The sequence below is a fragment of the Papio anubis genome, chromosome 6 (assembly GCF_008728515.1).
Source record: "Papio anubis isolate 15944 chromosome 6, Panubis1.0, whole genome shotgun sequence".
NCBI lineage: Eukaryota > Metazoa > Chordata > Mammalia > Primates > Cercopithecidae > Papio > Papio anubis.
The window spans coordinates 144,446,281-144,462,705 of NC_044981.1; the positions used below are offsets into that span (position 1 = coordinate 144,446,281).

General features: G+C 41.1%; 1 pseudogene; it reads right to left on the minus strand.

Annotated features, from left to right (window-relative positions):
• Positions 1 to 1,423: 1,423 nt before the first annotated feature.
• Positions 1,424 to 1,706, minus strand: LOC116275373 (annotated as a pseudogene).
• Positions 1,707 to 16,425: the final 14,719 nt, after the last annotated feature.

A 16,425-nucleotide genomic window follows, 5' to 3' on the forward strand; every position in this document is an offset into this window, starting at 1 on the left:
AGCTTCCTTTTCCATTCCCATAAAGCACTGGTGTGTGTGTATGTTTTATTTTGCATTTTTGCATAGGCTTTGCAATACTGGAAGCTGCAGATAGCGATAGGATTTATGTCCTCTACATAAGGTGACCACACAATAGGACAGTTATTTTAAATATTCTGTCTTTAGGAGGAGTCATAATTTTTTATTAAGCAGATGTATTCACTATGCTTCAATGTTTTGGTATCGGTACAGCACTGGGCCTCACACAGAATATTTGCTGAATGAACGACTGATTTTATGACCTTATACACTCTGTGCTAATAAATATAAATACACAGAAAATCCATTTGGTAAATATTTCCTAATTCTTTCTGGTAAAACAAAAATTCCAATAACACGTGCACGTCTTCACACACAGTCTAGCAGGGATCTCACTTGTCAGCAGAAATGAGCCATCTGTTTGCTGCCCTGAGGTCCCATGTTACGCACATGTCACTGCTTTCCACATTCACAACGACCGTTTCCTTACCAGCCAGGAGAAGCTGTATCTTAAATAACTGAAGCAAAATTGTATTTGTCAAATTACAAGAGCAAAGAGCATTTTCGCAAGTCAGTTGTCTTGTCTATAATCAACTCAACTTCCTAAATACTAAATATTCAGTAATCTGGCTGTAGATTTCTGGATCGTTTAAACAAACGAATAATGCTTGATAAAGCTCAGAAATTGTAAATTTGATAAAGCTCAGAATTGTCAGCTATGTCTTCATACTGTGAATCCAGCAGACTGAGGAATAACAAAAGTGAGTTTGCCAACCCTCTTAAAGATGCATTTGGACCCTGAAGTCCAAGGCAACTATTGGCCTTGTGTGGCTTCCCCACACCCCAGCTCAGGTGTGTTCACCCACAGATTGTTTAGTCTGCACCTGGAGAGCTGACCATGATCTCAAACTTGGCTAATTCTGCTGCAGATTATTTTGTTTTTCATTAAAAAAAATACAATGTGACTTAGTTATAAATGAGAACAAATTAACAATGAACAATATTTCAAAAGTTGAAAAAGGTGGCATGGACACTAACAATACTGAATACATAGCCTTTTATCATCTTCAGATTTAAAGTTTTTTGTGACTTAATTACATAAAGATGAGGAGTCAGTTTTGCAACCTAAAAATATGTACTTATTAGAACTATATTAATGCTTCAGTAAACTATATAAAAAAGATAATGAGACAGATGTGCATTTATAGAACTGCATGCCAGTCAGGCCAGTTCCCTGCAAAGGGAATTCCCCGCATGATCTCATTCATCTGTGTGGACTCAGAGCATTCCTTGTTTACACGTACGCATTCATCTACTTCTCCAGCATGGCCAGCCCTCTGCTTCTTGGTGGTTTCTCTCTACTGTGAATGTGCATGTCCAGTTGTCTGCTTCTTAGAGTAGACATTTACCTTCCTCATCCATCAGCCTTTGGAGGAGGACTGGGGACATAAAGACGATTGATTTGCCCTGTTTTCCCATAAGGTTTCCTGGTGGTCGTCTTCCATTATCATGTCTGGAATCAGATGTGTTTCCATAGCCTCTTCTTTTTTTCACATGTTGCTGAAGCAGAGTTTTGAAAAACAAAATCACAAACTTGGCTATTCTTCAGAAGAAATATGTTATCTAAGATAATCTCCACGGAGATAGACTCTGCTGTCCAACACTTGTCCATTTAAGATGTAAACCATCCTGCCCTGCTTCCCCACTTTGGAGCAACTTGCAGATTAATTTAGCTGGACTAACGCCAGTTCTCAGTTTGAGCCTAAGATGATTTGAACTTGTGTTTTGAATTGGGGAACAGCAGTGCATGATGGCTTTTCAGCTGTAGAAGAGAAGAAGAAATATTTATTTTTATTTTATTTTATTTTATTTTGAGACAGAGTCTCGCTTTGTTGCCCAGGCTGGGGCGCAGTGGCGCGATCTCTGCTCACTACAACCTCTACCTCCCAGGTTCAAGCAATTCTCCTGTCTCAGCCTCCTAAGATACAGGCACATCCCACCTTGTCTGACTATTTTTGTATTTTTGGTAGAAACAGAGTTTTGCCATGTTGGCCAGGCTGGTTTCGAACACCTGATCTCAGGTGATCCACCCACCTCGGCCTTCCAAAGTGCTGGGATTACAGTCATGAGACACCATGCCTGGTCGGAAATCTTTATTTTAAACTTTTTTATATGCACCTGGGAGAAAAATTAAGATGAGGAAGACTTGTATCACAGATACCAGTTCCTTGGGGAATTCCTGGAGACCAGGGGTCTGCAAACTATGGTTCACAGGGCCAAATCAAGCTCAGGGTCTGTTTTTGTACTGTCTGCAAGTTAGTAATAGTACTTTTTAAAGTTTGTGAAGAAGAAAAAACAACAAAGAATAATATTAGATGGAGATGTCATGTGACCTGTAAAGCCTAAAATATTTACAATCTGCCCCTGGGCAGTTCGCCAACCCTGGACTATAGACTCATGTCTGCACTCTCTGCAGAAAGGGGATGAATGCAGCAGGTGAAATCAATGCAAGGTCAGGGATGGAGAAAAATAATATTCTTCCACCTCTCCTCTGAAGATCATAGCATGACTCTGGCAGAGTTAAGATTCTCGAAAAATCAATGCTTGAGGATAGAAGATTTTTGGTGCCTGGGAAGACCATGCTTTGGGCAGAGACATCAGCTTCCCCAGGACACCAATGGCAGCTATGGAGGCGTGGGGTGGCCTTCCTGTGACTTCATGAGCAGCCAGCATCACAGTGAGAGTCAGAATTCCTTTCCACAGAGAAACAACCTCCAGGGACTTGCAAATGTAATTTGTGAATTGGGGAGGGGTTGAACCCTTTCCGGAAGAGGTGAGTCAAAAGCCAGTGAAACTTTACCTGTTAATGGTGTAGAAAGAAAAAAAGTGGCAGAGTCCCCTGGCCCAGTCTTTTTCTATGATGTCACTTTCAGAGAACACAGACCAAAAATCAAAAGCAAATTAAGCTGGGTGCAGTGTCTCACACCTGTAATCCCAGCACTTTGGGAGGCTGAGGCAGGAGGATCACTTGAGGTCAGGATTTGGAGACTAGCCTGGCCAATATGGCGAAACCCCCTTCTCTATTAAAAATACAAAAATGGCCAGGCGTGGTGACTCACGCCTGTAATCCCAGCACTTTGGGAGGCCGAGGTGGGCGGATCACAAGGTCAGGAGATCGAGACCATCCTGGCTAACGCGGTGAAACCCCGTCTCTACTAAAAATACAAAAAAATTAGCTGGGCGTGGTGGTGGGCGCCTGTAGTCCCAGCTACTCGGGAGGCTGAGGCAGGAGAATGGCGTGAACCTGGGAGGCGGAGCTTGCAGTGAGCCGAGATTGCACCACTGACCTCCAGCCCGGGCGACAGAGCGAGACTCCGTCTCAAAAAAAAAAAAAAGAAAAAAATTAGCCAGGTGTGGTGGTGCACACATGTCATCCCAGCTGTTCAGGAGGCTGAGGCAGAAGAATCGATTGAACGCAGGAGACAGAGGTTGTAGTGAACCGAGATCACGACGCTGCACTCCAGCCTGGGTGACAGAGAGAAACTCCATTTCGAAAACATAAATAGATTAAATTAAATTAAAAAGAGCAAATTAATGTGACTCTTTACCTGTATCTCTCGAGTGACATTCAAATGGAAATATGGTTTATAATCTCCAGTCCCCCTTCCTCCAGGCTCCCACTCTCTCATGCCCTGTAGCTTCCTCAGGATCCACTCCCACCCCCTATTCCTGTTTCCTTACCATGCCTTTTCTGACACAGACCTTCCACTGTGAACCTGATCTGAAAGATGACTGTGAGTTAAGATCAGGATGGGGGTGAAGTGGCACAGAAAGCTGAGCAAGAAGCACGAGAATATTCCTCTGGGGTTACGGGAAGGGAAAGCTGGGAATCCATATGCATTCATCATTGTCCTGATGCATTGTTCATAGGAATCTAGTCATTCCCCACCCTGAGGCTAGGGAGGCCAAGGGAAACTTCAGCTACACCAAATTGTGAAATTGAAATTTGTATTTAGTTCACTAGCTTTTCCCTTTTCTGCAAATTTTCCCACCATTCAGTGACTTAACACATTTTAAAAACACTTATGGAATGCCTTCTATGTGCTCATAGTTCAGAAAGAAATATTCTAGACAGCTAGACAGACAAGTAAACAAATGATTACATGAGTATAATAAACACTATAATAGAGTTGTAAGAGTATAATATAAAACAATGATTATTTTGCACTTCCCCCTTCCCAAAATGTAGTGGGCTAAACAAGAAAGCAGTTTGTTTCTCTTTTACATAGCAGTTCAAATGTAAGTAGCCAAGGGATGCTATGGTGGTTCCACGGTGATGGGGATCCAGGTTCTTGTTGCCCATGCATCCCTTAGGGTGTTCTGCACAAATAACTCACCACCACATCTGCTGGGTCTGTATCCCAACTAGCAGGGAAGTAGGGGGAGAGAGAAAGGTACTTCCTTTAAGGAGGTAGCCTGGAACTTTGATTCTGCTCATAGAATTTATGATTTAATCACATCCAGCTGCCCGGGAGGCTGGGAAATGTGGTCTTTAGCTGGATAGCCATATGCCACCAAAAGCTTGTGTTTTGTATTTACTAAATGAAGAAGCGGAGGATGGATTTTGGGAATAACTCATAGTCTCTGCTACAAATTACAGCTAATGCAATATTCCCCAAGATTATGTTGGTCAAAAAATAATTTGTTCTCAGTAGTAATGACTTTTAACCCTACAGTTTCCCCTACATCCCAGAACATGACCACGAGATGTAGCCAAAATCTGGAAAAGCCACAAAACATGCAAAGGGGAAGTAAAAGACAGATCCTTCTGGTACAGGCAGTATAAGGCTTTTGCTAAAGAATTCAAGGATCTAAGCTAAGGAACCTGGGTGGCAAATAGCATTTGGCTCTTCTCCTAACACATGTGTTCCACCTATTCACGATGAAAAAGGAGAGAGTACCTAGAACTACTCAAAGTTTGAGATTTATCGACATGTAGCATCTGCTCCCATCTATTTCCATCCACGTGCTGCACATCAACTTCAGTGGTTCCTCACAGTCCCCCCAAAATTGCTCTTCATTTTACACTTCACAGGCAACCTCAACAACGCTCCAACAACCTGGTAGAAGAAGTGCCAAAACTTCCACAAGGTTGAATGCCTAGAGTAGTAGGAGGGGTATGAACAAGAGGGGTGTTTGCAAAGCTTACCTCCCCATTAAGAAGGATGCACACTAGATGGGTCAGATGCTGCCATTTTGATACAGACTTTGAGGTAGCTATTCTGACCAGACTAAAACCAAACCATTCACTTTTTATTTTCCCAATAAAAACTACCTTAATATTTTTATCTGATGACAAAACTAACAAATACCCACTTTGAAAGAAACTGACAGTGCCAGAAATTTTGCACAGGTGCCTAAATAAAATAAAGCCATCCAATGCAAAATACTTGATGGGTATTTTTTCCCCCAGAATTCGTTCATTGCATAGATATAAAAATTGCTGGTTGGATTTTCTGAGAAGCAGATTCTGAGACAGAGTTTGCTGTGTAGTGTCTTGTTGAAGAATTGTCCTTGAGGTTAATACTTACAGAAAGAAGGGAAAGAAAACAAAATTGGATGCAGCGAGAGCTCCAGCTACATCATAGGCCTGACAACAGACTTAGCCATCCCCACAAGGACTCTACAGTGTAAATGGCCCATCAGAGTTGTTCCGTGTTGGGCTGAAATGGCCTGGCCTTATACTCCTACCTCCATCAGGATGTGCGCGTCCTACCTGCTCAGGAGAGGTGACTCTGCAGCTGAGGCAGTCCCTGAAGGGACAGCTGGGGCAAAATATCCTTCTTCGAAGGGGGATCTGGGTATGTTTCGTCTACCCTACCCTACCCTACACACACACACACACACACACACCATTTATATAGCTTTAAACGAAAATATGATCATATTATCTATGCTGTTATGACACTGACATTTTTTGCTTAGCAACTTAATGTAAACATTCCCCCATGACCCGAAATATAGATCCCATTCATTTTTAATTACTGCAGATTTTCTATTGAGTTGTACAATACTTCATCAAATCCCTGTTGATGGTCATCTGAGAACCTTCCTAATTTCTGCCTCTACAAATAACTTGATCATGAACATACTAATGTTTATGTATTTTTACACATATGTAATTATTGCCATAAAATAATTCCCCCAAGTGGTATTGCTGAGCCAAAAGGTTTGCATTTTTTACATTTTGAGGTATAATGCTAAATTACTTCCCAGAAAGCTGCACCAGCCTACCAGAGCACTGAGGGTAAGCCACATCAATCTTTTTTTTTTTTTTTTGAGACAGAGCCTCGTTCTGTTGCCCAGGCTGGAGTGCAGTGGCACAATCACTGCAACCTTCACCTCTTGGATTCAAGTGATTCTGCTGCCTCAGCCTCCCAAGTAGCTGAGATTACAGGTATGCACCACCATGCCCAGCTAATTTTTGTATTTTTAGTAGAGACGGGGTTTCAGCATGTTGGCCAGGCTGGTGTTGAACTCCTGACCTCAAGTGATTCACTCATCGTGGCTTCCCAAAGTGCTGGGATTACAGGTGTGAGCCACTGCACCTGGCCCACATCAATCTTCTTAATCTTTGCTAATCTCATAGGTGAAAAATAGCTCATTGATTTCTTAATCACATTCATTGATGGATGTTAGGTTAAAGCTGTTTCATATCTTGACAGATTGTATGTTTTCATTTATCTCTCCCTCTATGAATTATCTCTACCCATGCTTTGCACATTTTTCTCTGGTTTGCAAGTATCTGTTACATTGAGGTTAATAAACCTGTCTGGTATATATGATATAGTATTATTTCCTAATACATCATTTGCATCTTAATTTTTTCTTTATTTTTTCTTTTAAAGAAACCTTTTTTTTTTTTTTTTTTAAATCCATTAAATCCATCTCTTGTCTCTTTTAGATATTCTGGTTTAGATGTTACTCCTTACCAGTTTCTCTCTACCCTAAGTTTACAGAGATATTCACCTGAATTTTCTTCTGGTACTTTTATAAATCCTCACTTTCACATTTTCTATTAGTAAACAGTGTAAAAAATAGACATTCTCTCATCAGTGCACTTCTTAATCTCATCTAATTCTCAAACCGCACTGAGTTACCTGTTACTGAGAAGAGTAATAAAGAAAACATTGGTTTTACATTTCAACATGGTCATTTTGATGGAATTGCACCTAGCTGGCCGCTTTAATAGTCTTACTCCATTAGAAATGCCCCTAAATACCTGCCATGGGAGGCTGAGTTGGGAGGGGGTTTCTTTCAGCCTCTAGCATGCTAACCTCAGGCAACTCACTGAGGTGTGAGCTAAGGGCACACCTGTGAGCAAAATGAAGTTCCAAAAGTCAGCACGTCTTCTAGGCATTCTTCCTGCTCACCCCTACCTTACCCCACGGTTCCCTTTCCTCCCACACAATTGCTGGCTATTGCTGGTTTCCTGGCTCTGTACCTAGATGTCTCTAGGGGTTATCCACTCTACTTTTCCCTCCTGGCTTAAAAAAAATAACTTTATTGAGGTATAATTTATATACCATAAAATTCACCCCTTTAAAATCTATACTGCAGTGATGTTTTACAAAATTTACTGAGTTGTGCAACAGCTACAATCTGGTTTTAGAACATTTTTGTCCCCCCAGTGATGTCCTTCGTGCCCATTTACAGTTAATCCTCATGCCCTCCCCAGCCCCAGGCAGTCACTGATCTCCTTTCTATAGAGTTGCCTTTTCTGGGCATATCAGATAAATGGAATCGTATACTCCTGTAGTTTTGACACTGACAGCCTCAGCTCTATGGAAACTGACCTGCAAACCAAATGCAGGTTCACGTAGCTAACAGATGAGAGCTCTGACTCAAGTCAAGTTCTTGTGGTACCAAATTCTTTTCAGTCCTTCCCACATTCCTGATCTGGCTACATTTTCAACGTATGGAAAATTTGGTGATGGCCCTTTAAAATAAGTCGCAAAGATTACTGGCCTTTTGATACACATGGGCACTGATGTCATGACTCTTTTCAGCCACCAGAGGGTGCCCCAAAGATCTATCTTTGAATTGGCTTTTGCTTGTTGCTGTTAGACATCTTAAGAAAGATAATGTGAGTTGTCACCTGATTCTGGGTGAGTTTTTTTCCAAAATACTTTTCCTCTGTGAGTAATTGCAAATAGTAATGGAGAATAAAAACTAGAAACTGTTTTTTTGTGCACACTGAAAGGTTTCTTTCAGGCTTTTAAGAGGGAGATTTTAAAAATATATAATAAAAAAGGAAAATACAGACTTGATTTAAGAAACTGGTGAAGAGTTCTTAAATTATGGCAATCCAGCATGACAGATATCAATTAACCGGAATATTAAGGTGTTTTTGCTAATCTTTTGCATATTTACATAACTAAATCAATCCTTTAAGGGAGAAGGGAAATGGAAACGTATTTTTAAATTAAGTTACCCAAATCTAGTATTTGCATAGCTAGGATTAACTGGATAAAAATTGAGTATGACAACTGAATTTAACTTTTTTAAAAATAATTTTAAGGCCAGGCATGGTGGCTCATGCCTGTAATCCTAGCACTTTGGGAGGCTGAGGCAAGTGGATCACCTGAGGTCAGCAGTTCAAGACCAGCCTGGCCAACATGGTAAAACCCCATCTCTACTAAAAATACAAAACAAACAAACAAAAAAATTAACTGGGCATAGTGGCACATGCCTGTAATCCCAGCTACTTGGGAGGATGAGGCAGGAGAATTGCTTGAACCTGGGAGGCAGAGGTTGCAGTGAGCAAAGATCGCGTCACTACACTCCAGCCTGGGCAACCGAGCAAGACTCTGTCTCAAAAAAAAAAAAACAAAACAAAACAAACAAAAACAGCAACAAAAGAAAAATAATTTTGTTGTGATGTTGTTGCAGCTATCTAGACTAAAAGTGACTGAATTCAGTTGTCAATTTTGACTTTAAGAGGCGCTCAGCATTGCAGTCTCCAGGATCCAGAGGGCAGATGTATCTCTTGAACTCCTCCAACTGAACATCTCCTTCATTTTCTTTATTCTGGATGGATGGATGGATGGATGGATGGATGGATGGATGGATGGTTGAATGGACAGAGGCTGCTCAGCAGGCAGGATGACAGCTCCTGGGAGCATATTCAGAAGAATTTGATGATGAACGGTGCTAAGGACCATGCCTGCCACTTGTCAGTCACTGGGTAATGACATATGTCTGGTAGTGCTATGTTCCCTTCAAGGACTGCGTGATCCCCAGAAATGGCTGCAGCTGTAGAACCAGTATTGGACCAGAACCACAAGACCTGGGTTTCAGGACTGGATCTTCCTATACCTCGCGATGTGTCACTTAACCCTTATGTATCTTCTCATTTCTAAAAATCCATAAAATGGCAATGATAATAATATTTGCCTTAGTTATCCTCTCACAGGGATATTTCAAGGATTAAATGGAATAATAATGGAAAATAATAGATCATGCTAGATAAGTGCAAAGTACTATTATTATAGCACTATGCCTATGTGAGAAAGAGAGAAAAAGAGGCAGATGTAAATACTCAAAGACAGAAGAATGAGAGAAGATAGAAGCTTGGAGAGTGAGAGGGAGAGAAGAAAATCTCCATTCCAAAGGCACGATTCTCCCTGCAATCATGCTAAGGTATGAAAGGTCATCTTTCCTCATTTGTATATAGCCACCCCCTCGGAAGAATAGCAAATAATCCATTCTAGTCTCAGGAGATTATTGTACCAATATTATTCAAACATCAGAACCTTTAAAATGTGTTTATGCTTTTCCATGAGGATTAGTTGCTTTGAAAATGTTAAATGTCCCAACAAATCCCAGGATTGGATAGTGCCAGTTAAAAATCTCACATTGACTGGAATGGAGAGGCCAAGAATTGACTCACCAGGAGTGGGAAGGTGTGACTTTTACACCTACCCTTCACTTGACAAGTAAGTCATTCTTGAAAACTCTGCCCCTAAGTGAAACATTGCTAAATGGCATCTATTTCCATTATTTTTAATGGGAAAAGTTCCCGTGTGATCCACTGCGTGTAGTCGGCTCCCTAGGTACTGAGTGTTTGCTTGAGAGACACTTGCTTCCTCCATTTATGGCATTTACAGCCTATGATGAGCTGCATCAACACTTGGGCTGGAAACTGGATTTACGGATGCTGTTGAAAAGGGTAGATGACACTGAAAGGAAGATGTGGAGAGCTTTCAAAAATAGCCAACCTTCAAGTACTGTCCAAGCATCTAATTCTATGCAATTAATTAATAGGCTAATGAGGAAGCACAGCATTCTGGTCACGTGGGTAAGGTCCCTGTAGCCTCTGGAAGGCGGCATTTTTATTAGGGTTTCCATCCCAAATGGCAGGCGATTAAGACTCGGGCCATCGGATACCCCCTGACTAGAAGTCTGTTTAAACGGATGAAACCATAATGTCAAAAAACGTTACTTTAAAAAATTGTGGTAAAATATGCATAGCATAAAATTTACCATTTGGATCATTTTTAAGAGTGTAGTTCATGAGCATTAAGTGAATTACCAGTGTTGTGAAACCATCACCACCACTATCCATTTCCAGAATGTTTTCATTATCTCAATCGGAAACTTTTTAGCTGTTAAATAATAACACCCCCTTTCCCCAACGTGCAGCCCCTGGTAACCATAAAATACCACCTTTACAAATGTATTCATTTAGTGTGTCCTGGCATGAGAAAGTCACCATACCAAAAAGGAAAAGTGGGGGAGTTGTTATTTGAAAAATAGTAAAACTCTGCAAGAGTTGTTCTAGTGAGAATCATAAACCTGTCTATCTTGTCTTAACACGATGAGCATCAGAATTGCGCAGCGATCTGGAATGCTGCTATGCATTGGGAGCAAGCTGTGTTTGCTGAGCGCAGACAAAGCTCCCACACGAGTGGTGGCAGTACTGGACAAAGTGAGAATGTTGAGGAATCCCCTGTGAACCCAGAAGGAGCCCAGGCAAGCTGGGAGGTGTAGCGGCTTGTCTGGGATCAGGAGCAGGGGCCCAGAAGGAGCCCAGGCAAGCTGGGAGGTGTGGGGGCCTCTCTGGGGTCAGGAGCAGGGGCAAGGCCATGCTCCCGACCAAAAAATGTATGGTAATCATCATCTGAATTCTGAACATTATTCCAAAGCAAAAAATTTAATTAGTACCCAAAGGGACATTGTTCTATAATTTGAAACACCTACCCAATGATCCCTTGAATAAAATTCAATCTTTATATACATACTTTTAAAACAGCATATATAGAAAGCACTGTAATGAAGATATTAATTAATAGGAATAATGATCTATGTTTAATTGGACTGACAAAGTCTCTTCTTTTATACTTTATTTACAACCTTAGACTCCTACTCAAACTGACCCCTCTTAGGAGCCTGCTTTTTCTAAAAAAGCAAGAATTTTGTGGTGAAGGAAATATACATACTTAAAGGCTTTCTAGGCTTCTCTGCCCCAAGGTGTTTTGCTAATCTGTACCAGAACATTCTTGAAAGGAGAATAAGAAAAGAGAAAGGAATTCTTTGTAAAGAAAAGAATCTGCCTTTGGGCACTTTTAGCACAATTGCCTATTAATCTGCAACCCAGTTAAGAGAACGGGAAATAATATTTATTGTGCATGCTGCTTTCAATAGCAACAGCTAACATGCATCTGAACGTTTACTACATTGCAGACACTATGGAAATCTTTTCTAATTTCATTTGCTTATCACAACTACCCGATAAACAGATAATAATTTTTATGACTATTATAGAGAGAGAGGAAACTGAGACTTGCAGACATTAAGCAGCTCGCCCAGAGTCACACAGCAAGTAAATGGTTGAGCCAGAATTTGAATCCTAAGTAGTCTGACCCCAGGTGCCTTACTGGATTCAACTTTCCTGGTTTAACTCATGTAAAACCTCTATAAGGTAAATAATTTTTACCTGTATTTTACAGATGAGAAAACTGGAGTTTAGAATACATTCAGGTACCACGTAACATGCATAACGTGGTCAAAGGCAGACCACATATATGACGGTGGCCCCATAAGATGATAACGGAGCTGAAAAATTCCTATAGCCTAGTGGTGTCCTAGCCATCTTCACACTGTAGCACTGTGCATTTCCGACGGGTTTGTGGTGACGCTGGTGAGAAGTAACCTACTGCACTGACCGTTGTCTAAAAGTATGGCACATAAAATTATGTAGAGTACATAATACTTGATAATGATAATAAATGACTATGTTACTGGTTTATATTTTTTATCTGTATTTTGGCACGTACTTCTACTTATTAAAAAAATTAACTGTAGGCCAGGTGCGGTGGCTCATGCCTGTAATCCCAGCACTTTGGGAGGTCGAGGTGGGTGAACCACCTGAGCTCAGTAGTTTGAGACCAGTCTGGTCAACATGGTGAAACCCCGTCTCTACTAAAAATACAAAAAAATTAGCTGGGTGTGGTGGCGGGCGCTTGTAATCCCAGCTACTTGGGAGGCTAAGGCAGGAGAATTGTTTGAACCCAGGAGGCAGAGGTTGTAGTGAGCTGAGATTGTGGCACTGTGCTCCAGTCTGGGTGACAGAGTGAGACTCTGTCTCAAAAAAGAAAACAAAACAAACAAACAAAAAACAAAAACTAACTGTAGAACAGCCTTAAACAGGTTCTTCAGGAGGAATTCCAGAAGAAGGCATTGTTATCATAGGAGATGACCGCTCCATGCATGTTATTACCCCTGAAGACCTTCCAGTGGGACAAAACGTGGAGGTAGAAGACAGTGGTATTGATGATCCTGACCCTGAATAAGCTTAGGCTACTGTGTGTGTCTTAATTTTTAACAAGAAAGCTTAAAAAGTAAAAAAAAAAAAAAAAAAATTAAGTAGATAGAGGCTTATAGAATAAGGATATGAAAAAAGAAAATATTTTTGAACAGTTTTACAGTGTGTGTTAAGCTACATGTTATAAGTCAAAAGTTAAAACAATTTAAAGTTTATCAAATAAATAAGTTACCACAAGTGAAGATTACCTTATTATTGAAGCAAGAAAAATTTCAAAATAAATTTCATGTAGTCTAAATGTACCATGTTTATAAAGTCTATAATAGTGCACAGTAATGTCCTAGACCTTCTCATTCACTCACCACTCACTCACTGACGCACCCAGAGAAACTTTCAGTTCTGCAAGCTCTTCATGGAAAGTGCCCTATACAAGTGTACCATTTATATCTATTATACTGTATTTTTACTGTACCTTTTATCCATTTAGATCGGTTTAGATACCTAATTGCTTGCCATTGTATCACAATTGTGGACAGTATTCAGTACAGTAATGTACTGAATGGGCTGTACAGGTTTGTAACTTAGGAACAATGGGTTTTACTGTAGATACCACAGCAATATCATATATCCCAGGCGTTGTGAACCTTGAAAAAGCTAACACTTTGAGATGGATCCTGAGTGGCTAACTGGGTCTACATTCTGAGTGGAGCTGAGAGCCAATTGCTGACTGAAGGTTACACACATACCAGCTGAACAGTAGATAAACTTTGGACCTTTCAAATTTGTCTGTTCCCATTTGTGCCTCCAGAATCAATTGCCACTGGAAGGCCCTATTCTGCCACCTGAACCTGATCAATGAACTTTGTCTGGTGATCAGTTTTAACATCAACCAATTTTAACTGAACAAGCTTCCATCTTTCATTTGCATCGTGGACTGGAGTGGGAACTTGGGTGGGAACGTTCCCCGTATATGCCAGCCTCTCTGCTCTGGTGGAGTGCACCTTTGTTTTATACCAAAGGCTGTGTCTCCTTGGTTTGCAAACTGCTTGCTGGAATGAAGTCTCTTTCTCTTTTAAATGGGATTCCTTTTTAGTGAAAATGTTGAGAGTGTGTAGTAGGCTATACCGTCTAGGTTTGTGTAAGTACACTTACGATGTTTGCACAATGATGAAATCACCTAAGGATGCATTTCTCAGCGACACAGGACTGGAGTTAATTGGCCCAAGATTGCGGCTAATATTTGATGGGGCTGAGAATCAGGCCTGATGTTATTAGACCCTCAAGCCCTGGTTCTTTCCATTAAACACATGGTCTATTAGCTGCTGCCATTCCCAGAGGCCACTTTAAAAACACAGGGGAAATTGAATTTATGCACAGCAAGAGCAGTTTCATGGCAGTTCATCACTCCCACCAAGCTTTTACTCCTAGGAAGGCTTCAGAGTCTGATAAATCTTTGCACATGTTCTTTATCCCTCCTTGCAAGTCGCTTGAATGGTACTTGACACAAATCAGATAATCAAGATTCATTTGCTGAAAGGGATGAAAATAACACAAAGTTTGCCTACATGCTCTCTGACACTAATAGGAATCACCAAAGAACAGATGTGCAGGACCCAGAGGAAAGAACAGAGAACACACGATAATACATTTACAAGAGTTTCATGAAATGATTAAGAGGAAGTGTCTTTTTTCTTAAGCATTTGTTTTTTTCCTCAGGGAAAAGCAACTCCAACAATCTGAACTCTATATAATTTAGGACAGGAGCTTCTCTTTACACTCTATGAAATTCTTGCCAACTTAAACTTATGACTCAATCTTCTCTCCAAACCCAAATGTGATGCCAGATTTGGACTGAGAGAAAAAAATATATAAAAATATATAAATCTAATTTTTATTTTAAAATGAATACCCATGTGACTATTGGAAGAAAATAATGGTTATAATCAGACCAGGCGTGGTGGCTCATGCCTGTAATCCCACACTTTGGGAGGTCAAGGCGGGCAGATCACTTGAGGTCAGGAGTTCAAGACCAGCCTGACCAACATGGTGAAACCCCATCTCTACTAAAAATACAAAAAGTAACCAGGTATGGTAGCTCACACCTGTAATCCCAGCTACTTGGGAGGCTGAGGCACAAGAATCACTTGAACCTGGGAGGTGGAGGTTGCAGTGAGCCAAGATCCTGCCACTGCACTCCAGCCTGGGCAAAAGAGTGAGACTCTGTCTCAAAAAAAAAAAAAAAAAAAAAGAATGGCTATAATCACCTCAAAATAAACACTACGTTCGGTCAGGGAGTGGGTCAACTAATAATAAAGGAAAGCCTGTTTTCCGTAAGTCTTAAATTACCCTATGGTAATTTTAATATAAGCAATTACTTTGGCAATGTGAAGAATCGATGCTAATTTACCTGTTTTATAGGTAAATTATAGAGTCCTTTTTAAATAGACAATATGATTAAAATATCTTAGTTGCTGCCTAAAACGCTTTAATGCACATGTAGAGGGGAAAACTGCATAGTCCAAATAGCTTTTGTTTCAGACTGAGATGTAAAGGCCAAGAAGAGGAAGTTGAGCAAGCAAGTTGACTGCCCAAAACAGATTGAGAAAGATCATCGTAGGAACAATACTTAAAGAACTGGATGCTCAGTTTCCTTTTCTTTCTTCCTCTGTTTACTAAGGGCAAGAAAAGACAGATACTGAAAGCTTAGAACTCAGTAGGGCAGCTAGCGACTTCCTTTGAAGGAGAGTAAGCCGACACGGCTGAAACCATGTTTGTTTCAGCAGCTGCTGGAAGGAAATGCTTTCTTCTCCTCACATGTCACCTAAACCAGCAGTTTCCAATTGCCTTCCTCTGAAAGTTTCCACTGCCCTCATTCAGAGACTAGTTCCCTGTGGGGTAAGAGAATAATGAAGACAACTAGAGTTGGGTCAGAAAACCACCTCGGCCATCAAGATGGCACCTGCTTCTCGTGGCAATCCTTTGCTTTCCTACTCACCTTCGTCCTTTACTGTCCCTCCCTTCCTTTTAGACTCTCAAGGTTGTGCTCTTTAAACTGCCCACTCAAACATCCCCTTGATGTTTTCTCCAACCGCATTCTTTCTCTTTGGCGTTTCTGCTCCATTTGACTGTGCGGATCACTGTCTTACTTTACAATGCAGGTGGAACCTCAAAGCATCTTCCTGAAAGCTCTTTTCCAAATGGGAAGAGCGAAAGGCCGGCCTTTAGTGAGAATACCAAGGTCAGTGGTTGGCTTCAGGGCCAGGCAGTCAGATTGCTGGAATCCTGAAACTGGAAACCCTGAATCGAAAGTTGGAGGCCCCTATGATGGCTCACGCCTGTGATCCCAGCACTTTGGGAGGCTGAGGCAGGTGGACTGCGTGAGCCCAGGAGTTTGAGACCAACCTGGGCAAGATGGTGAGACCTGTCTCTAACAAAAAATGAAAACTGAGCTGGGCGTGTTGGCACATGCCTGTAGTCCCTGCTACTCAGGATGCTGAGGTGGAAAAATCGCTTGAACCCGGGAGTTTGAGTCTGCTATGCTGTGAGCTGTGGTCATGCCACTGCACTCCAGCCTGGGTGAC